The following is a 27,145-nucleotide window of genomic DNA, read 5'->3' on the forward strand; positions in this document are numbered from 1 at the left end:
ATCAGTTACCAACTCTGTGAGGATACAGCTGTGAACAATATTGTGACTTACAATGAGAAATATATATACGATCTTTGTATAGTTCCTGTCACAAAACTCCTGAAACCTTTGGAATTTCCCAAGTGATGAGAGCGATAAAGGTGTCTTTTGATCTGTTATTGAGGTGACTTTGGGACCACACCTAAGGATGGGGGATGTTTTCCTGGGACTTAACCATGTGATTAGAAGGGTGGAACTTTTGGTCCCACCCCTCAGACCTCCAGGGCAGGGAGAGGGGCTGAAGGTTGAATCAGTCACCCATGGCCAGTGATGTAATCAGTCGTAGCTATGTAATGAGGCCTCCATAAAAACTCAAAAGGACAGGGTTAGGAAAGCTTCCGGTTAATGAACAAGTGGAGCTATGGGAAAAATGGTCCCCTCCAAGAGGGCATGGAAGCTCCGTGCCCTTTCCCTGCACCTTGCCCTCTGCATCTCTTCCATCTGGCTCTTCCTGAGTCATATCCTTTTATAATAAACCTAGTGATCTAGTAAGTATAATGTTTCTCTAAGTTCTGTGAGCCGCCCTGAGCCCTTAACCTGTGGAATCCGATGCTATCTCCAGGTAGATATGTCAAAATTGAGACAGTCAGCTGGTGTCAAGAATTGCTTGGTAGTTTGGAAGCCTCCGCCACAAATTGGAATTGGTGACCAGAACACTTTTACATACTGTGTGTGGCTTTTAAAGGGAGGAGAGTTAGCGTTGGGGAATTTCTGCTTTTTAAACTATTTTAAGTGTAACTGGGGCAAAGGGGAAGGGAGAAGAGGAGGAGAGTGGTTTAGCAGAACTGGAGTAAAAATAGTAGCTACCTGAATGCAGTAAACTACTCTAAGATTGCAGTCTGCAGCATTTTCCCAAGACACAACTGCAGATTATCTTAGGCTCTTCTTGAAAACCAACCTCATCATCTTGCCCTCAAAGCCTGCTTTTCTTCCTGCCTTCTTTAAGTCTGTAGACATCCCCATCCACCCAGGATGCCAAGCTCTGGACCCCTGAGTCCTCTGAAACCCCTCCCTCCTCTTCCCCTCCCTCCAGCTCAGATGCCCCTGGCCTCCACCATACCCTGCCACATCCACTTCCAAACTAGTCCGCATGCCTGGTCTGCTCTCCTCTACCCCCACTGCCTCTCGTCCAGATTGTCACCGTGGCTTCCTAACTGACCTTGCCCCTGCACGCTGCCACCAGGGTGATTTTTCTAAAACATGGGTTTGAATATGTCACTTCCTGTCTGGCAGCTCCCCAAAGGCATCACAGGCTAGTGGTTAAGGCTTCACACTGTACAGGTTCAAGGCTGCCTGTGCTTCTTACGTGCTCTGGAATCTTGGAAGAGTTATTTAGTTGCCTTGTGCCTCAGTGTCCCCATCTCTAAAATGGGTGTAATAAGCACCAACCTCACAGATAGGTTGTGGAATTTAAATGAGTTATATGCATGGAGCACTTAGGACAGTGCCTGGCACACACAAAGCCCTCCATGAACATTATTAACCCACAGTCCTTGATACCATGACTGTAGCTCACCTTCCCTACTGCTCTGCACCTCATCCTCCCACCCTCTCAGTGCCGCACAAAGCTTGCTGTGCGGACAGACTCTTCACTAATGGTCCGACGCTAGCTAAGTACCCACATGGAGAGAACACATTTAGACATTTTCATAGCAAGTTTTACATCTCCTGAATCTAATGAAAAATTTGGCTTGCATTTTATATTTCATTTTTCTATCAGTTCTTTTTATTGCATCTTATAAAAGTATTGGTCGATGGTGAATTAGAAATAAAACCGAAAAGCTGATCTTTCGCCAAGGATAGTTTGAAAAGCACTTCCCTGTTCCCACACATCCCAGCTAGTTGATTCATCCTGGCCAGGTTACCCATATTCACTGTGTAGCCTTAAATCTCTCTGGATTTCTTCACGCTGTTTCCTCTGCCCAGAGTTTATTACACATTTACGCAGCACCTATAAGTGCTAGGTTCTGGGGATATAAGAGTGAGTAAGTTACTGCCTCTACTTTGAGGAAGTTTCCCTCCAACTACCCAGTGAGTTTTTGCCTGTGTTTTGAAACCTAGAATAATTTTGTTCTTTCTTTCACCCATTAAGAAAACATTTATTAAATACCAGCTGTTTACGAGACACTTGATGCATTCTGCTCCTGCCCTTAAGGACCACCAAACTAATGGGGGTGCGGGCCATGTGTGAACAGACACAAAAACAATGATAATAGGATGGGAGGGTTAGAGAGCTGTGTGAATAAAGACGTGTGAAGTACAGAGGAAGGTGTGTCTGACTTTCCCTTGGCCGGGCAATGGCTTGGGAGCTGGGATATGGTTTCACAGGTACAATGGAGGAAGTGTCATCAAAAACTGAAGATCCAGGTCCTGAGGTCAAGCCCAGGTCCAAAGCCCAGAGCTACCACTCACTAGTCATGGGACTTTGAATGACTGACTCTCCGTCTGTCAGGCTGCTATAACAAAATACCATAGACTGAGTGGCTTATAAATGATGGAAATTTATTTCTCAGAGTTCTGGAGGCTGGAAAGTCCAAGATCAAGACACCTGCAAGTTCAGTGTCTGATGAGAGCCTACTTCTGGGTTCATAGACAGCAGTCTTCTCACTGTGTGGGGTCTATTTAATTTTTATTGAAGTATAGATTTACAATATTGTGATGATTGGCTTAAGAAGGTGTAATGTACACACACGGGAGTATTACTCAGCCATAAAAAAGAATAAAATATTGCCATTTGCAGCAAAATGGATGGAACTAGAGAATATTATATCACTTGTATGGGGTCTCTTTTATAAGGGCAGCAATCCCATTTATGAAGACTTCACCCTCATGACCTAATCACCTTCCAAGGCCCCACCCCCAAATACTATTACATTGGGTTTAGGATTTCAACTTGAATTTTGAGGAGACACATTCAAACCATAGCACTCTCTGAACTTCAGATTCCTCATCTGTAAAATGGGGATAGCAATACCATTCTACCTCACAAGACTGTTTTGAGGCTCGCCTGAAATTACTATATACATAATGTGTTTAGAACTGAGCCTGACATATACAGCTCCATAAGTGTTAGATCTTATCACTCTTGCGGTTACCTTTATTCCCCTACCCTTCCTACCCCTATCTCGGGGACATATTTAAACTTTCCCTTGTCTGGGTTTCCCGTGGCAGGCTTTTCAACCAGCACACTGATTATTACATTGAATTGTGTAGTTTTACCTGCATGTCTCTGCCTCCCCTCCAGAATGTACTGTACCTCTTGAAGCCAGTGACATTTTTTCCTCTGTCTATTGCCAGTGGCAGACAACGTTCAACTCATAGAAGACTCAATGAATATTTAGAGAATTTATATTGTATTTAAATTTGAGCACTTCTTGTCAAAAAGCTTTGTGAAGAGTCTGGTTGTTATGGACTGAATGTTTATGTCCTCCCAAAATTCGTAGGTTGAAATCCTAATCCCCACAGTATGAGGATATTAGGAGGAGGGGCCTTTGGGTGGTAATTAGGTCATGAGTGTGGAGCCCTCATGAATAGGGTTACTGCACTTACAGAAGAAGCCCCAGGGAGCTGCCTTGCCCCTTCCACCATATGGGGACACAGTGAGAGGATGGCCATCTGTGAACCTGGAAGTAGGCTCTCACCAGACACTGAATCTACTGGAAATTTGATCTTGGACTTCCAGCCTCCAGAACTGTAAGAAATAAATGTTTGTTGTTTAAGACACCCAGTGTATGGCATTTTTGTTATAGCAGCCTGAATGGACTAAAACACTGGGCAAACATTAGTTTCCACTTTGCAGATGGGGAAACTGAGACTCTAAAGTTTCTGTTACTTGCCTAAGGTCAGGGAGCTAGTGAAGGGCAGAGGTGAGATTAGAACCTTACGTCTCTTGTTTTCCTGTTTTGTGCTGCCTTGTCAAGTCCACCCTGTGAGCTGGGGGTATGTCTGGCTGCCGGCCAGACTCAGAAGCTCCTATCACCTGGTCCCACCTGTATCAGGATGGCTGAGTAGGCAGGAACCAGGCCTGGAGAGACCTCTAGACACACCCTCTCTCCCCACCCATCTCGCTCACTGCTGCCCCAATGGTATTTATGGGTCACACCGTTGGCAGTGAGCGTCCACCTAGAAACCTGGGGTGGAAGTGGGGGACAGAGGCAGCCTGTGGCAGGCAGGAGGCTGCTGGAGAATGGAGGAGAGAGGGAGGACCTTGTCTAAGAGTGAGTGATTTGTAACAAGGCTACAGGGATGAGTCAAGGAGGAAGAGCCCAGTGAAGTCAAGAGGTTGGAGAGTTGGGAAAACTCTTGTAAGGCTATCCAAGGCAGTGAAGCTTTCTTAGACTTCTTTTTCCCTCCAGAAACATCTTGATGCGTCTCCCTTCACACCCTCTATGAAAGGGGCACCCTTTACGCTCTGCTGAGGAATATCTTCTGTGCTCTAATCACTTCGATTGGGTTGTAGTCTTTATTGTGGAGGCAGGGCAGGGTGGTGAATTCACAACGAGGACTCTGACCTCAAACTTTCTTGAGAAAAGTTTAAAATTTATGACTTCGTACATTTTTTTTTTATTCTTTCATTAGGAAAAAAAGGAAAAGAATTCACAAAGGGAATAGGATCTAGTGGCTCAGGTAGCCTGGAAAGCAGAAGAGCCCAGGGTCATGGTTTGCAGACTTGTCTGCATATTGGCATCAGCTGGAGAGTGATTTTTAACAATCAGAGAGGAGCCCTGGCTGCACCCAGACCTGTGAAGTCAGCCCCGCGGGCAGGGGACCCAAGGGTGGCCATTCCTGTAAAGCTCCCAGGTGGCCCCAAGTGCACAGTGAAGGGTTGGTAGGGGTGCCCCGAGGGTGGCCTTCTTGATGCCCGAGGTAAGGCTGGTTCTCTGCAGTGCGGATGATTGACCTGAGGAGAAGCCGTGACTTGGCCGTCAGTGAGTCTTACGGCCTCTGGCTCATTTCCTCATCTAACTATGGGGTCTGGGAGCAGCCTTGGCGATAAATCCTCTCTCCGCATCAGCTCGCAGAGCCCCTTCCTTGAAACACGCTGAGCCGTACCCTTGAGCTGTCTAATCCAGCTCTTCCCACTAATGAACAAATTATCGGTGTATCCTGTTAGGTGAAAACAGAAAGGAGCATCTTTGAAGGGACAGTGTCACCATTCCCATTTGGACACAGTCACCCACGGTGGAAGAGCACGGCACCTCTGGGTGCGAGAGGGCTCTCGGTCCAGGCCTCTCTCTCTGGCAAATCACACCACCCCATGGATAGTTTTCTGGAGAAAGGGAATCCGCTCAACTCCTGTTACTCACGAGTCATGTTCAACGTGTGTTACTCATGGCCGGGTTCGTCACGTGGAGCCTAGGAACAATTTAGTGTTTTTGAGGAGCATATTGCAGGCTCTTGACTTTTGACTGGAAATGGCTTTAATGATCAACATTCGTTCCGTTTTATGTCCAGTAGCATATTTTATTTTTATCAGGGATTTAGTAAAGGAAAAATTGTGAGGGAAGGTGACCTGTAAAATTCACATTCACAGAAATGATTTGTGGGTTTGTTTCGCTGGATACAAATACAATTTCATTTTGAGAGAGAGGTTTTTTTGGATTGAATGTCCATTCCCCATAGATTTCCCCATTCCCCCTTGAGAGCTAGAAGCCTTCCGTATGGTAATGCTTTCCAGAAGCATCTGAAAGTGAGAGTCCCTCGGGAACTTTTATGGTCACGTGCCAAATTAAAATGAAAAATGGAATCTCAGGAGTGCTCCTTGGTTTTGAAACTAACTTCACTTTTTACAGCTTTGACAATGAGAAGGAGAGGGAAGTAACGTTCTTGTGTGCCTGCTTTTGACCAAGTGTTACAACCTTATAAAGGAGGTATAATTAGTTCACTTTACGGAAGAGGAAACTACAACTCAGAGAGGTTCAGTAATTTGTCCAAGGCTGCACAGCTCATGAGGAACAAAGCCAGAATTCAAACCTGTTTCTGTTAGACTATACCATGCTGATCTCTGGTACTAAAAAAAAAAAAAAACCAACAACAACAAAAAACTCACTTAACTCCTTAAGTGTTAATTTTCTAGTACCTTTCAGAGACTTTTCTTTTATCGTCCACAGAAGATTGTCCTGAGAAGCATATAAAACATAGAAGTGCATAAAAGCATTGTAAAACCTGAGGCTTAACAGAGTCCGCATCTATCGGAGGACAGAAAGTCCAGAGAAGAGAAAGTGGAACTGCTTCCTGGCAGGTACCATGTTTATAAAGAGCCCAGCAATCACTCATGTGAATTTGTTTTTAAACTGACTCATGACAGCTGCAAAGACTGGAATTATCAGTTCTCAGCTCAATTGTCTTTTTATTATCTGTGACTTGCCCTTGTTAAATATGGCGTTGTAATAGGTAGGAACAGCTTTGCTGATTGTTAATAGGCTTTTGGGTGATGGTTGCATTGAATGCGTGCGTTTTGGTTATTTCACCAGAAAACAATGCTGAGGAAGTTTAGAGTAAATGTTGGAAAAGTGACAGAATTAAAGTGTTGGCGTTCTCCAGAATTTCTAAACAGGAAAGGCTCAGGGCTGGCAGGCTACAAGGGGTATGAGGGGACAAATCTGGAGGTTGTGTTTGCTAAACAAGAACAATTTTTTTTTTTTACTTTGCATGTTTTTCTAATGTTTTCTAAAGATGTTTTAAAATTTATACTTTATAAAGTGAGACAGTGTTTACTGTCCATATTGAAAAAAGGGTTCCTGCAGTGGCAGAGAGGAGGAGCCTGACTGGCAGAGACTAATCCCAGCGCTGCCACTTGCTACTGTGTGACCTTAAACAAGTTACTTCACCTTTCAGTGCCTCAGTTTCCTCTCCTGGAAGATGGAGATGATATTGCACCTTCTTCCTGGGGTTGTTGTGAGGCGTAAGTAAGTGAACATATATAAAGTGCATAGAACTGTGCCTGACGCTGAGTAAACTAGACGCCCAATAAACGTTTGCCATTGTTCTTTTAATTAATTGGAGTTTAATCTAATTGGAAGGTCTGATGGAGACAGTGGTAGGGAGGGGGATGTTAAAGTTCTTCCAGGCCAGCCTTTTGAGAATCCTGCCAGAATAGGTAATTCTGTTCAGCCCGATGATTTGAAGTCCATGTTTTTAATTCTCACAGTACTCCAAATTTGTATTTCTACAATATAGTATAGTGGGAAGATCATTAAGCTATTTATTTTTTAAACGTGTTGTAATTCCAGCTGTACTTTCAAAAAGTGTTAGATGCAACCTCTGTTGAAACTGTACAGTCAGTGGGGCAGAGCGACAGCCGGAAGCTGTCAGGACCTCTGTGCAAGAGACGTCATTGATGCAGGTGCTGGGCGGAGGGGCCCCAATCATCTGTTCCTCTGAGAAAGCAATACCTCGCCACCAGCTCCCCCCAAGTCAGAGTGAACAATGTAGTTTTCATTCTGTGGTGCAATGAAATGTTTTCTGGAGTTTTCTGGAGAAATATGCTTTTTTCTGGCCCTAAACGCCAACAGATTTGTCATGTAGGTCCTTACGTGAGGAACACTGGAGATAGATTCCCGAGTATCTTCAGCAGTTATTCCTGGGGAACATTTGGAGAGACTGTTCTTGTGGCCATTTCTCCTGTTAACCCTTGAAGTAATTAGAAGGATGTTATTTAATTCTCATTCAGTGACTGTGCTTCTACAAGAAATAATTAAGTCCAGGTCCATTGTTCTCTTGCTCTAATTTGATACAGGGTCAGCCAGGAGGTCCTAGGGAAGAAGAGTGGGGAGAGTTAGGAGCCTACCATCGGGAGTTTTCGGTACAGAATTAAGGAAGGTTACAGTGGAAATGGGCCATGGTGATCGTGGAACCCAACTCCTGCTTTTTACAAATGAGGAAACTGAGGGCCAGAGGTTGGCCTGAGTTTGTAGAACTAATTGGTGGCACCCCCCGGGACTCTTGGCTCCAGGTCCAGCTGCCTGGTCTACCCAACTACACACCTGTCATAAGTGTGTCCAGAGCAGCTCTGTGCAGTAGGACTTTCTGCAGGATGGAAATGTTCAGTCTGTCCAGGATGGTAGCCACCGGCCACATGTGGTTCCTGAGCACTTGAAATGTAACTAGTGAAACCGAGTTGTATTTTTTTTTGCTTTATTTCATTTTAATTAATTAAAATTCAAATGTTTATAGCTGCATATGGCTAGTGACAACCATTTCGGACAGTCCAGCCTTGGAGACATTGAGGAGGAGAAAAAGGCCTGTCCTCACCTCCTACCTTATTCTCATAGGGCGAGAGGCTCACCTTTCCGGTGGCTCAGGTGCACTTGGTCTTGTGCCAACCCCGGAGAGTCAGCCTTCGCCAGTCACCCCCTCTTTCTGGATGAAAGGTGGGTCCTCTGTGAAGTAGTGGCTTGGATTGTATCTCCCTCCAAAGTCTCATCGTGTGCAGACGTGGCTCTCCACTGATCAGCAGTGTGACCTTTGGAAGGGAGGGTGCTTAGCCTACCTCTGCCTCAGTTTCCTCATCTATCACCTGAAGTTAGCTGCTCCCTCATCTCAGTAATATCGGGAGAGTCTTAGAGTAGGAAATCAGTGAGAAGAAATCCCTTTGAAAGCTTTCTTTTAAAAATGGTCTTTGGTGTCTGGAAATATTTTTGGCTTTGACACAAGTCGTGGGTGGGTTTTCTTTTCTCTAAGGTGCCGCAGGTGATGAACTTACTGTGTCGAGGTGATCCTCATGGCCAGAGTGGAGACAAATACCACGCAACCCCTATGAAATACAAGCTGGGAGACATTGTCCTGATGACAGATGACTGATTTGATCAGTGGGTGCTAGTTTTTCCTAATACTCTTGCTTAACGTGGCATTCCCTCATCTATCTCTGCAGAGTCAGCTGTTTCATCTGAGAAAACAAAGTGGATCCCCTCTCTTGGGAACTGTGGCTCCCCTCTCGGCTTCTCTTCCTTGTGCTCCTTTTCTCACGGCAGCCTACGTAAGCCCCGTGTGGAATATAATCGTCAGTAAACAGATAAAACCCTCTCAGGGCTCCTTAGTGATAGCGTCTCCATCAGTGGTTCTCAAACCTTGTTCCCAGGTGGTGATTCGCCACTGGCACACCCACAGCTCACTGGCGGGCCTCGAGTCTCTTCAGAAGTGTGCCACCACATTTTGATCAAGGCATAAAATGTACTTTCGCTACCACGGGATAAGTAGGTCTTCTAGCCTGCTGTGAGTGGAGTAAAACTTGCTCTGAGTAGCAGGCAGTGAAACATGAAGCTGGGGCCAAAGAAAGACGGCTAGGTTGGTGATCGTGGGAAGTTTGCCCCCAAGCACATGAGACAGCCGGGTAGGGCCAGCAGTGCGGTCAGTGTTGGAGGGTGACTCTTGCGGGGGGGTGACCCAGGGCGAAGTGGCTTAGCTGCAGATGCCGTGGAAACCCCGGGAAGCATTATTTTACTGCAGCTGGGTGTGCCTTGTGATTATGGTTGAATGGTTTAGTGTCGTGTTGAGTCTTTTAATTCTTTCAGTGGTGCCACCCAAAATTGTAGCGTCTGTAACTAAGCCAGAGACCCCTGTTTCCCGCCCCTGAGGTCCCTCGGGATGGCTGCGGGGAATGAGGCAGGATCTTGTCGGAGCTCTCCCTACCCAGAACCTTCGGAGCTGTCTCAAATATTCATATTTGGGGTTTCCCTGGTGGCACAGTGGTTAAGAATCTGCCTGCCAGTGCAGGGGACACGGGTTCAAGCCCTGGTCTGGGAAGATCCCACATGCCACGGAGCAACTAAGCCTGTGTGCCACAACTACTGAGCCTGTGCTCTAGAGCCCGCAAGCCACAACTACGGAGCCCGTGTGCCACAGCTACTGAAGCCCGCATGCCTAGAGCTCGTGCTCCACAACGAGAGAAGCCACCACAATGAGAAGCCCACACACCGCAATGAAGAGTAGCCCCCGCTCGCCACAACTAGAGAAAACCCACACACAGCAACGAAGACCCAATGTAGTCAAAAATTAATAAATTAATACATAAAAATAAATAAATTTTTTAAAATATTCATATTTCACAAATCAACCTGCTGAAAAACCTTTTGTAGAAGGGATTCCTCGGCTTATTTTTTTTTAAGTTGAAAACCAGTACTGTAGAGCAGTGTTTCTCAAATTTTAGCACCAGAGTCACCTGGAGGACTTGTTAAAACACGTAGTACTGTGAGTCAGTGCGTCTGCATTGAAAATTGCATTTCTAACCAGTTGCCAGTTGATGCTGATGCTGCTGGTCCAGGGACCACACTTTGAAAACTGAACCACTGGTTGATTGTAGAGAACTTACGTAATCATAATAACTACCTCTTCTGTGTCAGGTACTGTGTTACATGTGATAAATTCAGTCCCGTTTGAAGCTAAGAACCTTATATGACTATCCCCATTTTACAAAGGTGAAAACCAAGGCATTGCAAACTGAAGTTTCAATCACTTACCCATCATTAAATTACTGGGCATCAGAGAGCTGGAATTTGAACGGAGGTCTGGGTAATGCCAGACCCCTTCCCCATCTAGGATGTCACGTGCCTTTCTTGTAGACCACTTGTTCCCAACCTGTGGTCCAAGATGGGGATGGGGTTTGCAGATCCAGTCTGCATGGCCCGCAGACTGAATGTCTCACATATTGGATGTCTGTTGTACACATGCATTTTTGTGATAAAGGCACTGTGAAGTCATATTAAGTGTCTCAGCTGGACACAGTTAACGTGGAGCGAGCATTTTCTCACACAATGGACCCTGGAACGACAGCTACTATTACTAAGGGCCTGGGAAGTTGTTTTGTTTCTTGTTTCTGATGGCAAGAAGTCATTTAGAAAAGATTGGGAATGATTTCACTAAAGCAAGGTGTCCAGTTACCTTTTCTAAATCTGGGCCTTGGGGAAAGAGGAGGGAGACATAATATGAACAGATTCTCATTCGAGAAGATTGCTGCAGAGAGTAATGCAGTGGTGTGGATTGATTCAGCCAGGGACTCGTGCAGTCTGCCCTCAGCTGCCGGCCCCAGTGAGGACAGGATTTGTCCACTCCTTCTGTCCCCCAGGCCCTGCCCCATCACCTCCCCCAGCCCTGAACCCGCTTTCTGCGCTTCCTTCCTCCCGCCCTGCTCTGCTGCTGGAGGCTGTCACGTCCAGTCGCCTGGATTCCTTCCCCGTCAATTGTCTCCTCTCCCAATTGCGTTTTCGCTTCTCCGCTGTCTCATTCAAATAACATTTTTTTTGGTACACTCACCATGTAGCAGACACTTCTTCCCCTCTCCGCACATATGTGTCCAGTCCTGCCAGCTCTGCTCATAGTTACAATGTGTCCAACCTGGGCTAAGGACTAAACTTGCATCATTTACCACTGACCACTCATGGGTCCTTGGATAAGCTACCTACATTCTCTAAGCATCTTTAAAAAGGGAACATAACTTCAGAAGGCTGTTGTGAAGATAAAAGTAAAACACTACAGGTACACTACTTCCTGCAGGGCCTGACGTGTTTAAGTACTCTGTGGTTATAGATCAAGAGGCTTACCCACGAAGGGAAGGAGCAAAAGGGCATTATCACTGCAGTTTCCTCCACCGTTCCCTTCTGCCTTCAGTCCTTACAGGGTGCTCTCCTCTCACCCCTTTCACTGAATCACCTTCTAGATCAGTGCTTCCCAACCTTTTTTCATTATCACCCCATAGGAGAAAGAGTAAAATAAGTTTAAGTTCATTGGTTTAATTAAATTAAATATTAAGGAACACACATTTTATTATGTAGGGTTGAGCTTTAGAGGGCCACAAACCATTGTCTTATTAAGAATTTTTTACTCCCCCCCAAGAGCCAGTTTGCACCCACATTGGGGAGGGGGAGTGAGCAATACCCCTTCTGATGAGAGTGCATGCTTTAGATCCCTAATAGTCTTCTACTTGTGAAACCCACTAGCTTCCTCTGGACCTGCCATTCTTGGTCTCTCCCCACACCTCTGGCCTGTGGTATCCCGTCCTCTGCCTGCGGCTCCTCTAATGGGACCTTCTCTATCTGTTTTCCTGGCCCACTCAACCAACTGAGTGGGACTGAGCATCTGAGACTTCCAGGACAGGGTCACATCTCGGGGAAGAGACACACCTCTTTCTACTACAGCAGAAGAGTGGTGGGCAGAAGGAACAAGGTCCAGCAAACCAGCCAGGAGAGGCAAGTGTGTGGTGGGGCTCAGAGGACACAGCAGCGGGAGAGAGGCAGGACTAACCCAGGGGGTGATGAGGGAACCAGAGCTTCAAAAGTACCACTCTGAACACTGCCCTCCGTAATTGTTTTGTTTTGTAATATTACATATGTAATATTAACATATGACCTTAAAAATCACAAGTACCACTCTTCGAGAAACTATGCTTCTGGGGAAGAGCAGTGAATGCCTTTCAGACAGTGAGGACAGTGTATGAGAAGTCTGGTGGTGTGAACGCGTCAAATGTCAGGTTTGGCGGAGCGGGAGTGGCGGGCTGGAGATGGGAGAGCCTAAATGTGCCTTGCAGACAAGGGTTGGGAGCTGATGTGTGTTTTAAAGCACGTGCTTCCTTTTTGTGTCTCTGATCCGGTTTTCTCCTTTTTCCCCTTTGCCCTCATTTACCGAGCCGCATGTCCCATAGACATTAATCGATCCTTTACTCTGCCCTTCCCTGACTGTCTGCATCTTTCTTGGAAGTCTGGCCCTTCGGCATCCACAGAGCCAGCCTCCTTGGCACCTCCACTTGGATGCCCTGTGGTACCTGCCTATCAGCTCATTCTTATGGTCCCCCAGGCTTGAAACCGTAGAATGATCTTCTTTCTTATTCTCTCTTATTATTGTCTTAAGAAACCACAAGCAGGGCTTAATAGATTCTCTCTCCCTCTGGCACTGCCCACGTTCACTTGGGCGTTCAACAGATATTTCCTTCTTCTCCCTGTTTTTTCTTCCCCTTCCTTTCCTCCCCCCCCCGCCTTTTTCCCCTTCTTCCTTCTTTTCCTGCACCCCCCTCCCCCTCCCTCCCTCTCACCCTTCCTTCTTTTTTTTTTTTTGTAGCTAATATGGAGCCAAGAACTGTGGTATTGCTTTGTGTGCTTCTTTTTCATTTAACACTCAAGATCACTCTGTGAAATTATATATTATTGTTGGGTTGGCCAAAAAGTGCGTTTCGAACACGTCATGGAAAAACCCGAACGAACTTTTTGGCCAACCCAATATTATTCCATTCTGCAGATAAGGAAGGTAAGGATCAAACAGGAAGAGTAACTTTCCAAATTCACACAGTTAAGTGTCAGAATTAGGTCATGCTTTTCACGTAGACCACTGAAAGAATCCTAATGTGTCTCTCCTCCTGTCCCTCTCCACTCCAAGCCTTCCCAGATCCCGCTGGGTTTGATCCTCTGCAGCACAAATGTGATCATGTAAATCCTTTACTAAAAATCCCTCAGTTCATAAACCACTAGTACTGACATCCAAGCTCCCCACAGCAGCATGGCCCTGGTTTTTATCACTTTGAAGGCATCAGGGTATGGCGAGAACAACGTGGAGTTTGGTGCCAGAAGACCTGGGTTCAGTCCTGGAGTCACCACTTTCCAGATGTGTGATCCTGAGCAGACAGTTCATTTCCCTGAGCCTCATTTGTTTGTTTATTCAGTGAATATGTATTGTGTGCCTTTGATGTGCTGGTCACTGTGTGGGTTTTGAGTATTATTAGTGAAGAAGACATACATGGTTTCTGCCTTCAGAGAGCTTCCAGACTGACCTCAGTTTCCTCATCTGAACAAGGACAATGATGACACTTAATCTCACTGGGCTGTTGTGGGAGTTGACAGACATGACGGGCGTGAACATGCTTTGCTACATGGGAGGTGCTGGTCATCTGAAGTTGTATTTTCTTCTGCTTCTGTTCCAGGAAGGTTCCCTGCACATTTCTAGCTCTGAATCTTTGCTTGTACTCCTCCCAACCTTTAAACCTCCTATGTGGTCTTGATTGCCCAACTGAAAAGGTATCTTATCCAGTAAACCTTTCTAGAACCTCCCTGCTTAATATGAAGTTTTATTCATTCATCGATGGATTCAAGAATATTTAATCAAACACTTTTTAGAACGGTGTTTTCCAAGGTGGTCCATAGACCCTGAGGGGCTCAAGAATCTTTCAGGGAGTCCACAAGGTCAGATTTCTTTTTATAGTATTAAGATGATATTTGACTTTTTTTATTGTATTGACTTTTGAAATAATGCTGCAAAAGCAGTGGAGGCTAAGACTCCTTGTGCCTAATTATTAATCAAGACAGTGGCACCAAACTGTATTAGAACCCATATTCCTCACCACTACACACCCACAATAAAGAAACAAAGCAAAATGGCATTTTCACTGAAGAATGTCCTCGAAGCAATACAAATTATTATGTTTATTAAGTCTCAACACTTGAATGCATACCTTTTTAAGATTCTGTGTGACACAGAAGGGAAAATAAAGCTCTTCTGCTAAAACTAAAGTGTGATGATTGTCTCAAGAAAAAACACTTGTGCAATTATTTGAGTTACAAGCTGAACTAGCCGCTTGTTTGAAAGAATGTCTGACAAACTATGGCTATCTAGACTTGAGTATTTGGCAGATGTTTTCTCAAAAAAAGAACAAAGTCAGCTTGTCACTTCAAGAAAAATGACTGGCTGTATTTGTTGCCAGTGGTAAAATTCTAGCTTTCAAGAGAAAATTAGGATTTTTGGAAAACTTATGTCTGCCCCCATGAGCTTGACAACTTCTCAAACATACTTTTAAGAAAGTATACTTAACGACTTCCCGAATGAGATCTGTGGTAATGTTAATGAGTATTTTTTCTTGGTATTGTGTGATGAAATGTGTCAAGATATGGAAAACCTGCATAACTCAGTAAACTGATGTTTTTCAAAGTCCAGTGTGTGATGTTACAAGCCCTGTATAAAGGTCTATTCAAATGCAAGATGGACTAAGCAATTTTAATACAGCAGAACATGAAAAGTTCATTGAAAGGGTTTCGGCTAACCTTTAAGAAATCATCACTTGTGTAAGACTTGGTGTAGTCAAAAGCATCCACCATTACCTGAAAAGGCTCTCCATCTATATCCACGTGAGGCCAGACTTTCTTCATATACTACAACCAATACAGCATATCACAACAGATTGGGCTTAAAGGCAGAAATGAGAATCCAGCTGTCTTCTATTAGATTTGCACAGACATGACATTAAAGAGATTTACAAAAAGGTAAAACAGCTCTACACTTCTCACTATATCTTCTTTTATTTTGGAAAACATAGTTATTTTTCATAAAGTACTGTTTTTGTTAGGATCTAATGGATTTATCATTGTTATATTTTTAGTCCATTAATAAATATTTTCAAAATTTCCGTTTTAATTTCCAGTAGTGTATGTGTGTGTGTGTGTGTGTCGATAGAGTAAGACAAATAAACAAAAGCCCTTTGGTTTTTTATTTATTTTTGGCTGCGTTGGGTCTTCGTTGCTGCATGCGGCATTTCTCTGGTTGTGGTGAGCAGGGGCTACTCTTCATTGCGGTGCGTGGGCTTCTCATTGCGGTGGCTTCTACTGTTGCAGAGCACGGGCTCTAGGCACGCGGGCTTCAGTAGTTGTGGTGCACAGGCTCAGTAGTTGTGGCACACGGGCTTAGTAGTTGTGGCTCACTCAAAAGCCCTTTGTGATCCTCAGTTTTGAAGACTGTAAAGGGATCCTGAAACCAAACAGTTTCGAGAGCTGCTGAATTAGAACAGTTCTAGTCGCTGGCATACATCAGTGAAAACTTAAATCCCTCCTACAATGAAATTTATCCACGAATATCACTGTGGTTCTGGGTTTTCTGGCACGATCTAACTAGGTACAAAATCACTTCAAATAGGCATGAAATGATTAAAGACTAGTATACGGTGCTCTGTCATCCATACCATGCCTGGAATGCATGTTAATATAAGTACATTAGAGATGTGAAGAAAAGCAGTTCACCCAAGAGACTAATAAATGTGTCTGCCATGCCTACAGCTCCTTCTAAAAATTCCAGTTTCGGCTGAGGGAAGCAGCCCGGACTATTAGTTAAAAATGGGTGGCCATGTTTCTAACTAGTATGACTTCTTCTCCCCCAGCCCTTCTTCCTTATTAGCCTCAGATGATTGGGTCAGGAAGAGGCCCTGATCGTAAGGCAGCCAGTCTAACAAGCATTCTGGTCTGCTGTGAAAATGTCAGCCCAGTTTAAAGGCACCATGTGCCCAATTGGGTTCTGTATAAGAATTTGTGAATGAAAGACACACAGGACTGGGAGAGTTGGCAGTTGGTACTCTAACCTGTGGCTGGGAAGACAGTCACAGAAGCCGCATCACAAGCTCTGAGTCAGCAGAAACTATGAGGAAGCAGAAGCAGAGGGGAGACCTAAGGTGCATGGCAGGAGCAATCCAAGCAGAGGAAAAAAAGACTGAGTCATGAGACTGGGGGATCCCATAATTGCTGCCGTCAATGGAAGACCAGGGAATTCAGTCCCCAAAGCTGCCCTGGCTCCTCTCAATTCTTGAACTGCTTTTTTTTTGGTCTCAGGGAGGCCTGTCACCCTGGTCCTTATTGTTTTGTATATCTTTACAGTAAACCTCTAATATGTGAGGTCACCGGAGGGAGTCTGTTCCTTTCCGCAGCAGAGCTTAACGTATACGCAGGTGATTGGAAGTCAGTCGGAGTGGTGGGGTAGGGGAGACGCCTTAGAGGAAATGGCATCAGCAGGGCCTGACGGGACTTGAGTGGACAGAGGGCATTCCGGGCTGGGGCACCAGCATGACCGAGAGGCATGTGTGAAGAGAGGAAGAGGATGGCAGGGGAGGTCCCCAAAGTAGAGTAAGGAAGGGATTGGTTGGTTAGTTCAAGCTGGTTAGCTCAAGTGGCCTCATGCAGACAGCAGTGGAAAGCACCAGAGGAGGGCAGACTGAGGCAGAAGGTGAGAGGGACCTCCTGTAGGTTCTTGAACAGAGGACTAAAAATGGAAGTGGGGGAAGATTAGACTGGCCTGGTGACTGGGGAAGGGTCTGAGGAGAGACCATTTGAGTCAGGGACCCTGGTTTCAGTGCCTTTGCGGTAACCCTATAGTGTCCGTGGACGTGCTGGTCGCCTCAGCCCTGCTTTCAATAGAACTTGAAGAGCCTGGCCTGTCTGGTCACCCGGGAAAGGTCTTGGTTCTGAGGGACTGGTTTTCTTGTTCAAAAGCCTTGTGGCCACGTGAGGAATATCCCAGAGACAGCACCCACGTTGACTGGAACGGGGCTGATCCTTCTCTTTTCCACCTCCCACCCCATTTTCTAGGTAAGAACTTCTTCAGGAAAAGTATGAAAAGTTTAATGGGGAATCATTTGAATACAATCAATTGGAGATTTTCCAAAAGGCAGAACGATGACAGCAAGGGGTCCTTGGCCCGAAGCAGCCTACTCCCGGTTGGGCTCCTTGAGATTTCAGGCGTGAAATGTTAACGTTTTATTTTTGTGTTATGTATACTTGAGTTGTTGTTGTTGTTTTTCACAGTCAATTTAATTTATGGTTTTGCGCTGCCTGACTCAACTGTGCTAATGAATTTAAGCGCTCAGCAAGCGGCAGGACTACCTTCCTCTATCTACGTCCTCCTCTTGTATGCGGTGACATCTTAGGAGAGCATTTCATCCTTCCAGTGAGGTTGAAAGGGTAGGGGGTCCCTGCCTTTCAAGGGCCTGTATTTTAATGGAAGGACAAGCTGGAGATGAGTAGAAAAAGAATCTTAGAGATGATTCTGGTGAGCATGACTTTTTGTGTTTTGCCAGTTAGTTTTTAACTCACAAAAGTGTGATATTCCAGGCTTCCCTGGTGGCGCAGTGGTTGAGAATCCGCCTGCCGATGCAGGGCACACGGGTTCGTGCCGCGGTCTGGGAAGATCCCACATGCCGCGGAGCAGCTGGGCCCATGAGCCATGGCCGCTGAGCCTGCGTGTCTGGAGCCTGTACTCCAGAACGGAGAGGCCACAACAGTGAGAGGCCCGCATACCACACACACACACAAAAAGTGTGATATTCCAAGTTAGAATGAGCTGGCTTTTGAGTTGGGGTGAGCTGAGGCAGGAAGCTAACTATTTCATTTTATTAACCTTAGCAAAATGTTAGCTACTAAGCAATTGACTTCTCTGCATCCCATCTATAAAAAGTTGATAATTATAATACCTCCTTCTTAGTGTGGACGTAAGAGTTAAATGAACTAAAGTGTAACTCAACTAGTAAACAGGTATTTATTGAGTATCTGCTATATGTCATATACTCTGTGCTTGGGGTTATAGTAGAAACCAAGATTGAATTCAAATGGGGCTCACAGGAAAGTGCTTACAAGTGTGCCTGGTACATACTAAAATGTTCAGTAAATGGTACCCATTGTTATTATTACTGTTATTGAGGGAAGTGTACCCAAGTTCAGAAATTCTTGAACAAGCCAGAGTTAGCCAGAGGAAAGGTATAGCAATCCAGGCCTCAAGCAGAAAGCATCCTGAGGGTGCCAGTCTCAGCAAAGAAGGGCTGTCCCTGCAAAGAAAAGGCTGGGTTATCTGAATGTACAGTTTGGAAAGAGTCCTGTATTATGCTTTTCACACACATACACACAGAACATTATCATGTGGCCTTCAGGCACCGAGAACAATGAATATGTTTAAACTGGCAAATAAATGGGTGTCTTTTATCACTAGGGCATTCATTTTCATGATAGGAACCCAGAAGGCATGTTTTTCAAAATCGGTCACGTGTTAAATTGTGAACATGCATTTTGTAAGAATTCTGTAATATGGATCTTAAGAAGGGCTGTGGAGATAAAATAGAAGAGCCAATTGTGAGTGGTTTTATTAAATTCTGAATCTTCCTTGGACACTTAAGTCCTCACATTCTAGTGCCAGTTTTCCCAACGTGCGTATTTTTGCATAGTTGGGTCAGTACGTACTTCTTCTTTGTTGGTCTACTTTTGCATCTAACCTTGGTTGATGTCGCCCTTTTCTTGTGTCCTTACACTCCACCTCTTTCTCCTTGGGATGGCAGTAAAATGATCTCCTCTACTGATAAGTAGCCGTGGGTTTACCTTTGTATCCAAACACTAGACATTTGGGTTGTTGCCAGCGTTCCACAGGGAGGAACATACTTGCTATAAACAGTGTGCAGATTGCTTAGTCAACGACTTATTATGTGCCTTCTGGAATGGCACTCTCTGGCAAGGTCTTGGAAGTGATATCAGCTCATTAAACTAAGAGTCCTAAGAACTGGCACTCAGGAGTTCCTGAGACAGCATGGCTTATTTTTCTTTATATAATTAGGAGATATGTAGGGAGGACCTGTCATGTGCGATGGAGTACCAGGCGCTGGTGAGCAAGGTAGAAAAGGTCTCCAACTGATGGTGCATACAGTGGCCAACAGATGCAAGATGAGTGCTGTGGAAGCAGGTGTCATCATGGTGACATTGCCATCCTGTAAGCACAGTGTCAGACTTCAAGGCGAAAAGTGGATATTTGGTCTGGGTGGGTCTAGATACGGTATACAGTGTAACTACGTGAGATTAACTGCAGATGGTGGGGTGAGGGACAATCAAAATTGTAGAATATTAAAAAGCAATACAATGTTTTATTTCTAAATTGGGCTAACAAAGTGATGGCTAGGTTCGAAGCTGCATGGTAGAGTGAAAAGCACAAGGCCTGTGGATTCAGACAGTCTCGGATTTGACTCTGAACGCTGCCACTTGTAGACTTGTGGTTTTGGGGAAAACATTTAAAGCTGCTGAAACTCAAATGTCCTTATCTCTAAAATGGGTATAGTATTTTCTGTCTTTTGGCATTGTTTATATTTCCAGTGCCTAGTGCAGCGCCCAGCACTGGATAGAGGCTCAGCAGTTGGTTGTTGGCAGAAAAAAAGAAAGGATAGATGGATGGAGGGAGCCATTATTCTGGATTGATAAAAACTGAGAGCCTCTGTGCTAAATAATATAGGTACATTCATAACAAGTCATATTTGCCCTATTGGCTTGAGGTTTGCCAAGCAAATTTTCTCACTTCTAAGTTAGTGGGGACCAAATTTAGAAGCCATAAACCTCTCTTATGTCATCTCATGTATATTGAGGCTATAAGTAACAGAAAAGAAAACATGACTAATTGTGGCCCTAACAAGTAGGGGGTTATTTTCCACATATTCAGAAAGTGTAGACGAGGTAGTTACTTCTGCCATTTGCCACTAAAGAGCTGTGCTCTTTTCATTCATTGGATCTGCCTTCTTTGCTGTGTTGTTTTTGAAATTCAGACTTGCTTTCTCATGGTCACCGATGGTGATCACAGTTCTGTGCTTTACTACCAGTTTCAAAGTTGAGAACCAAGGAGGCACCTGGCACATGTCTCATGTCTTTCGTGAGGAGGCAAAATCCTTTCCCAGCAGACTCACAACATGTCCCCTCGGGCCTTACTGGGTGGACAGAGCACACAGCCTCCCTTAGGCCAAGGCTCCCACTTTTCCTGAGCTCACGGCATCTCCACCCAAACAAACTGGCGTTCTGTTAGCAGGGAAATGTTGAGGGCTACGTTCATTTTCACGTAAGTGAACTGGTTAAAAAAAAAAAAAAAAGTTCAAGTTTAATGGAGATGATTTGCTTGTAAAACTGTGTTATCTGCGCCAGGAGATTCAGGATTTGCAAGCCCCCAACTGGGGTGTAATGATTCTGCTGGTTCTAAGCTGGGTAGAAATGTTTTTGTCTCTTGGTTGTGTGTGTGAGGGTTTTTGTTTTGTTTTGTTTTGTTCTCTTCTTCCTTTTTGAGTGGCAGACGCAAAGAGGGGTAAAAGAGTTAAACTAGGAAAATATTTTCTGGAGTTAGTGCTAGGCCTCTGAAATGCTGCAACCCTGACTTTTGCCAGAAGCCCTGTGCTGAAACTGGCCAAAAAGACTGTTAACAAAATACTTCCCAACCAAACTAAGTGAAGAGAAGAAAATATAAAACAGTATTAGGGCGGGGAGGGGGGCAGATATTCTGAAAGGAGGGTTGTACAAGTGAAGCTTTGCAGGAGAGTGTAGGAATTTGAGGGTTGTACGCTAGTGTGTGGTTTACATTGGCTCTGCCCAGGTTCAGTGCTCAGAGAGCAGAGGAAGAAAGGAAACCACTTGCCTAGCCTGAGAAGGATGTAAAGACTACAGTGGGATTAAGTCCAGAGTTAAATTGCACACACACACACACATTCTAGGAATCCAGATTTGTGGTTTAAAAAATATATATATCAAAGTGTTTTTGTGGGAGCTTTTGACTCGGATGACAAAATGCTTAAGAATCAGTATCTGCCATTTTCCTCTTTGGAGAAGCCACCCAACCACTTCCATTCCTAAATAAATAGGATTTCATGTCGCAGACATCAAAACTTTTCAGATTTAAAGAAGTACTCACACATGTCAATAAAAGTTTACCAAGGCTTGCATTTCATTTATTGCATTTCATTTATTGAGGAGGTAAAGGGGCAGAACTGATACTGATCAATGCTTCCTATTTATCTTATCTCTACTCTTAGAATTTGACTGTATCCTTGAACTGTGCTGTTTCTCAAATGACTGGAGATTAATAATATCCTGTTTTTATACAAGAATTTAAAAGTCTCACATACAAAAGCTCCAGACAGATGATGCTTTAAGAAAAGGAGAAAAGACACAGTAGATAAATGCCAGTTGACTAGACTCTGAAGCTGAGGTTTGCTAAGAGGCCAAGGAAAGGAGAGAAAGGTGGAATTCAGAGAGAGATACTGGGCTCTGTGAGGTTGCATTCAAGGCCACGCTGGGCAAATGCCAGAGGGCTGGGAGAATGGCCGTCCCCTCAGAGCTAACACTGAGCACTTGGTGCCTCATCATAACTGGGGCTCATTCCTGAAGGAAACACTGTTCTTCTGAAAAGCACCCATATTGAAGAAGCAACCGGAAAACCCAGATGTATAGGAGATGCCTGGCAAGAAGGCTCTGTGCCTCCTCCTTCCCTCTGTCTCTTCCAAAGAGTTTTCTTAATATTCCACAGTATTTCCTGTGGCCGCTGGGCCCAAGCTGACTGGAAGCATACAGCAAAAGTAGTTTAGCCAACCACTTGGCACTAAAATCCGAGCCAGCCGTATTCAGAATTAACTGAAAGAGACACTGCCACTGCCATAAATAAGGCAGACAGTTGCTTTATGAGTTGAATTCTCTGAGCATTTTTTTGAAGGCAGTAAAGCATTAAGGCTTTAGTAAGAGGCAAGAGACTGTAAAACATGTCAGATGCTTAGTAAAAACTCAGGGTGCAGCCACGAGTTTGTGTACGTTGAACTGGGGGACCACACCATTGACCCTCAAGGGGATGGGACGCCCTAGCCCACCCCTGGTGCGGTGTTTCAGAGAGGGCAGACATATCAGAATCAAAAGTGCGTGTGTGTGCAGGGGGGTCGTTGAAAAATGATGTCTTATGATTCATTTGGGAAAAGGGGAAATATTTATTTTCATAACACATCCGAAAATCAAGTTCAACAAAATACTTCTGGTTAGTTGACAATATGCATTTATTCAGTAACAAAAAAAAGATTATTTTATTGAATGCCTCGTCTGTGTCAGGCGTCGCCTCGGGCACTGGGGGTACAGCAGAGAACAAACAACGTCCTTTTCTCGCGGGGTTTACATTCCAGTGGAGGACAGGGCTAATAATTCAGTAGAATAGAAAAGAGAGTGTTAAGTACTATGAAGAAAAGCAAAGCGGAGTAAGTGAAGAGAGAGCAGGGCCTCTCTGAGGAGATTACACTTGTCAGAGACCCAGAGGAAGTGAGGCCGTAGAGTGTGCAGGCCTGCGGTGTCTGTGAGAAGAAGTCCAGCAGCGGGAAGGATCAGTGTCATGGCGTATCTGAGGAGATGGGGAGGTCGGTGTGGCCAGATAGAGTGACCCGGGCTGGTTCCTGTAGAGCCAGGTAGGCAAAGGGTGGGTGCGCTAAGCCTGCTGGGAAGCCATTGGAGGGTTTTGAGCGAAGAATGAGGTCATCTGAGAGCACGAGTGCCTCCTGCAGATGGGGAGCAAGAGGGAAGCCCAGAGATAAGCATGGAGGCTGTTGATGTCCTCCAGGTGACAGATGCTGCCAGTTTGGACAAGGAAGCGGGGAGGGGAGGAATGCAGAGATGTGATAGAATTGGGGAGATGTTTTGGAGGTGGGGCTGACAGAGTGTGCTGACACATTGACTGGATGTAGAGTAGGTAAAAATGGAGCCAAAGATGACTGAGGATTTTGCCTTGAACAAGGGGCATGAATGGTGGTGTCCCACTTTTAGCCCTAGGAACCCCAGGGGAGGAGCCGTGTGAGGAGATTATTAATTTGGCTGTGGCCATTGTTACAAGTTTCAGATGCCTAATAAGGCATCACTGGGGAGATGTTAAGTCAGATAAAAGACTGGGAATGGAGATGTAGATTTAGGGAAGAGGAAAGGGGGTGAGAATGCATGTCATAGTTTCCCAAAACAACTGAGGAAGGGCACATCAAAATCTGGTTGGGGAAGGGAAGGGGAAGGCTTTCTGGTTATCAGAAATGAGTGTGAGTTTTAAAAGGTTAAGAAAGACTGTCTTACATCATCAGTATCCACAGCTCTTCCTAGAATTAAGGGAGACATACATATTCATAGGAACAAAAGCCAGCTTTGCCAATAGAAGATAAATAGGAACTGAATTTCTGAATTAGCTGTTCTGTTACTCTTTTGCTAGGCCACTGTGAACATCTTAGGTATAGATAATTAGATATAAACATGTACATCTGTCTAAAAACATGTACAGATTGTTTTTTTTAATTTATTGGAAGCCTGGGGTATGTTAAGAACTCATTCTTGTGGGAAGGAGAACAAATACCTGGAAGTTTAAAGTACAGCCTGTGCTGTCAGAAGACCTTATAGTCAAGTTGTCCATGCAGATACATGAACAAAGGAGAAGCATGAGGGTCCAAGGAGAAGGCTGGGCATGGAAATGACTAGCTTCACAGTTAGAACATTGCTGAATGCCCTGGGCTGCCTTTAAAATCCTCCCAGTGGTATGGGGAATGACAGATTTTTTTTTTTTTTCTTGGCTCTGGGTGGTGGTTGTTGGTTTTTTGTTTGTTTGTTCTGTTTGTTTTTTCCTGGTGGAGTGGGTATATATTTGTATATTTCCCTAAGGAAGGGTCAGCAGGTTGTGTCATTCAGAATGTATGTAAAATGGGAAGCTCCCTGAGAATATCTGGAGGGGGTGCAAACTAATGTTAGAATAGAGGCAGCAAAGGTGGCTTTACCCAGGAAGCAAGTGCAAGTGGTAGGTTTAAGTACAGGAAGGTTGTACCGATTTTCTTAGGCGCTATCTTCTCGTTGAATTGTGGCATTAAGTGGATTATATTGAACATAGTTGGATTTGTTTGTGTGTTTGTTTGTTTGTATAAGCTGTTCACCTCTTTCTTGACGATACAGGAAAAAGATGGACAATCCCTTAGAAGATTCTGCATGCGCAGCCTTGTTTGGGTAGCTGCAATGAAAGACTCTACTGAAACATCCAGTAGAGTCCAAGTCCCGAAACCAGGGTGATATACTTCATAGCATGTGCTCTAAGTGCCTGTAAACATGTGGGACTTGGAGGGAGCCACTTGAGGACTACTATTCATTGCCTTCTGCCTCTGAGTCCAAGGCCTGCAGAAGTATGTTCATCCACAGCAGCGGTCTGGCAGAGTGAAAATAAAACCTCTCTCTTGTTTTTCTGACTCAGGCTCAGGGCAGTGCCCTTTGCTGCATCCTGCCCTCATTATGCTGCCTGACTCTGTGCAGCGGACATAACCTGAATATTTCTGTGATGAATCTCTCTGTCTCAGTGTCTGACGGAAAGTGTGTCATGGAAAGGAGTGATACGATTAGAGAGCTAAGCCTCGTGGACAGAATGATTATTTTCAACATAAAAGCAGAATCTCAGTTACCCAGAATGCTCCCATAAAACTGGACTTTTTCGAGGGAAACATAGTTCTAATATATATTCCTGGTGATAAATGCTACTAAATTTTACTCTTTTTTTTTTTTTAAGTTTTCTGAGGCTAATAAAATTCAACCCTATTGAATAGTTTTTTTCCAAACATGATTGGATCTTAAAAATACTTTTTTCCTTGAAAACTAATCAGAAATGTGTTGGAGATCATTGTCTGTTGCCAGAAAAAGAGTCTAAGGTCATATCTTCATCCATTCCTGCTTCAGGAGTTCTCACAAAGAGCACTGAGCCTGGCTAACATTAGCTGAGCTTTGAGGGGTGGGAGGCGGGAGCAGGGGTGCCTTTGAATCAGGATTTAACGGTGGGCCCTTGGCTTTTATCACTTTGAAGTCTTTCTGCGTCTTCTGCTGACTGCAGGACACAGGGGCTGTCTTACTTATTACCCTGTTGCAAGGAAAAGAGTGCCCTTGAAGAGCTTACATTCCCTTTTATCAGACAAGAACCGTGTGCCGCAGCTGCCCGAGTCAACAGCACTGTAGCAAAAGCTCAAGGACTGCCATCATCTCATCCACAAGCCCTGGTAATTTTCTCTTCTGTGGTTCTCCATGGCCCAATTTTTTTTACCGTCAGTCATTCTATAAAGATTTATCAGCTACCCTCTGCCTGTCAAATATTGCCATAAAGTAATATCCTATTGGGCCTGTAGTTATTGGAAACTGTGTTACTATTTTTGTCTTCTCAACTTTCTTAACTCTCTATTGACCAGTAGGCATGTAAGCCATTGCAATGGATATGGTCCCTAGTTAACAAAGATATATGAAAATATGTTTACTACTCTGGATAGGTAAGTAGATTCACTTATTTAAGGATGATTTTCAGTGTTAAATTTGAAAGGTATTTGGTTAATTCTCAGTTAACAGCAAGAAGCACAGAAATTAAATTCAGACCCTCTTTTGGCTGATTACTGTTTTCAGTAAGCGTTCGGTGAGTGATTCCCTTCAGCGTGACAGCTAGTGATCACTAGGCCCTAAGCTAGTCTTTGTGCTTTGCAAATATAATTCAGCACGAATTATTGCAAATGGGACCCCCAGACAAGCCCCCAAGATATCCAGGAGGGTCCTGAAGCTCAAAAGGTCTAGGTTAGCTTCCAGGGAGTTAGATCACACTTAACTTTGCACTGGTTCTAATGTAAAAACCTAGGGCATACGAACTCTGAGTCGGTGACCATCCATCTTGGTTTGTATGGCACTGAGGGGATTCCTGGGACGTGAGACTTTCAGTGTTAAAACTGGAATGTCCTAGCCGTACCAAGATGAGTTGGTTTCTCTAGTCAGAAGAAGAGTCAGTTAACAGAAAGGAATATCAATAAATACTGTCTTCTAAAACCAGCAACTTATCTGTAGAATGGGGATGATTCTCTCTTCCGCATGGGGTTGTGATAAGGCCTACTCACTACTCCTCTCTGGGATAGGAGTAGGGGTTGGGTAGCTGGCTATGTGTTTTTCCTTGGAATTGGGGACCAGCATTATCTCCGACGGGCAGTCTCTCTCCTTGCCCTCCTCTAGAGGCCTGTTGCCTAAGAAGGCGTTGGCTGTTCCCTCGGGGTGAGACAGTGCCAGCTGTTTCTGACGTGAGGATGCTAGAGATCCAGGATTCTTTCTGTTGTGTTTATGTTTCTCACTGTGGTTACCCCCTTTGCGTTTTACCTGCTACTGCCTCTTAGGTAATAAGGCTTCTCGCTGATTTGAAACTCTTTACTCATTTTTTTTTTTTTTAATATATGAAGTCCTTAAGTATTTCAATTTACCACATCACTTGGCATGTAGAGTTGGGTTGAGAAATGCTCAAAGAGTTTTCAGATTTTTTTCTCATTTTTTAAAAAAAAATTATTGAAATATAATTGATTTACAGTGTTTCAGGTGTACAGCAAAGTGATTCAGTTATACATATATATAAATATATATATTCTTTTCTTACATTCTCTTTCATTATAGGTTTTTACGTGACATTGAGTATAGTTCCCTGTGCTATACAGTAGGTCCTGTTGGTTATCTATTTTATATATACTAATGTGTATATTTTAATCCAATTCGAAAAGATACATGCACCCCAATGTTCACTGAAACTCTTTACTTTT

At 44.4% G+C, this 27,145-nt stretch overlaps 1 protein-coding gene across 3 annotated transcripts in view; it reads left to right on the forward strand.

The window, feature by feature from the left end:
- The window catches only part of GNG12 (G protein subunit gamma 12), a 123,510-nt gene that overhangs the window by 13,213 nt on the left and 83,152 nt on the right, over nucleotides 1–27,145 (forward strand). The window contains exon 2 of one of the 3 annotated variants that reach the window (XM_060304413.2): nucleotides 6,150–6,280. The exons of the other annotated variants lie outside the window; for them this stretch is intronic. The gene's annotated coding sequence lies outside the window, so the exon portion shown is untranslated. The remainder of the gene's footprint in view (nucleotides 1–6,149; nucleotides 6,281–27,145) is intronic. 3 annotated transcript variants of the gene reach the window in all.

The sequence above is a fragment of the Globicephala melas genome, chromosome 1 (genome assembly GCF_963455315.2).
Source record: "Globicephala melas chromosome 1, mGloMel1.2, whole genome shotgun sequence".
Taxonomy (NCBI): Eukaryota; Metazoa; Chordata; class Mammalia; order Artiodactyla; family Delphinidae; genus Globicephala; species Globicephala melas.